Raw genomic sequence first — 393 nt, 5'->3', positions numbered from 1 at the left:
TCAGAGGCCGCCCAGGCCACGCCTCGCCGCCTGGGCGCCCAAGCTGCAGGTGCCCTTTGTCTGCTCGCAGCAGCCGCAGCCGCAGCCGCAGCCGCCTGGCAACTCCCAAGCTCGCTGGCGCTCCCAGTCTCGCAGAACCGGGGCTAGATGTCGCCCTGGCTGCGGCCAAGCCCGGCGGTCTGCCCGGCGGCGGCTGCACGGAGGCGGGAACCAGCCCTGAGCACCATCCCCAGTGGCTGCGGAGGGCCCCTGCCAGCGGCCCCGATCTCTCTTCGGAGGAGGAGCGGGGCGGGAGTCACGTCCAGGCGATCCCTCAGGCCGGAAGGGATGCACGCCGGCGATTCCGGGACGTCCCCGCGAGCCCAGGAGAACCCGCAAGCCAGCGGCGCCTGC

This window comes from Colobus angolensis, unplaced genomic scaffold (assembly GCF_000951035.1).
Source record: "Colobus angolensis palliatus isolate OR3802 unplaced genomic scaffold, Cang.pa_1.0 Scaffold72, whole genome shotgun sequence".
Taxonomy (NCBI): Eukaryota; Metazoa; Chordata; class Mammalia; order Primates; family Cercopithecidae; genus Colobus; species Colobus angolensis.
The sequence above is the reverse complement of the archived record's forward strand: the minus strand, read 5'-3'. Positions refer to the sequence as shown.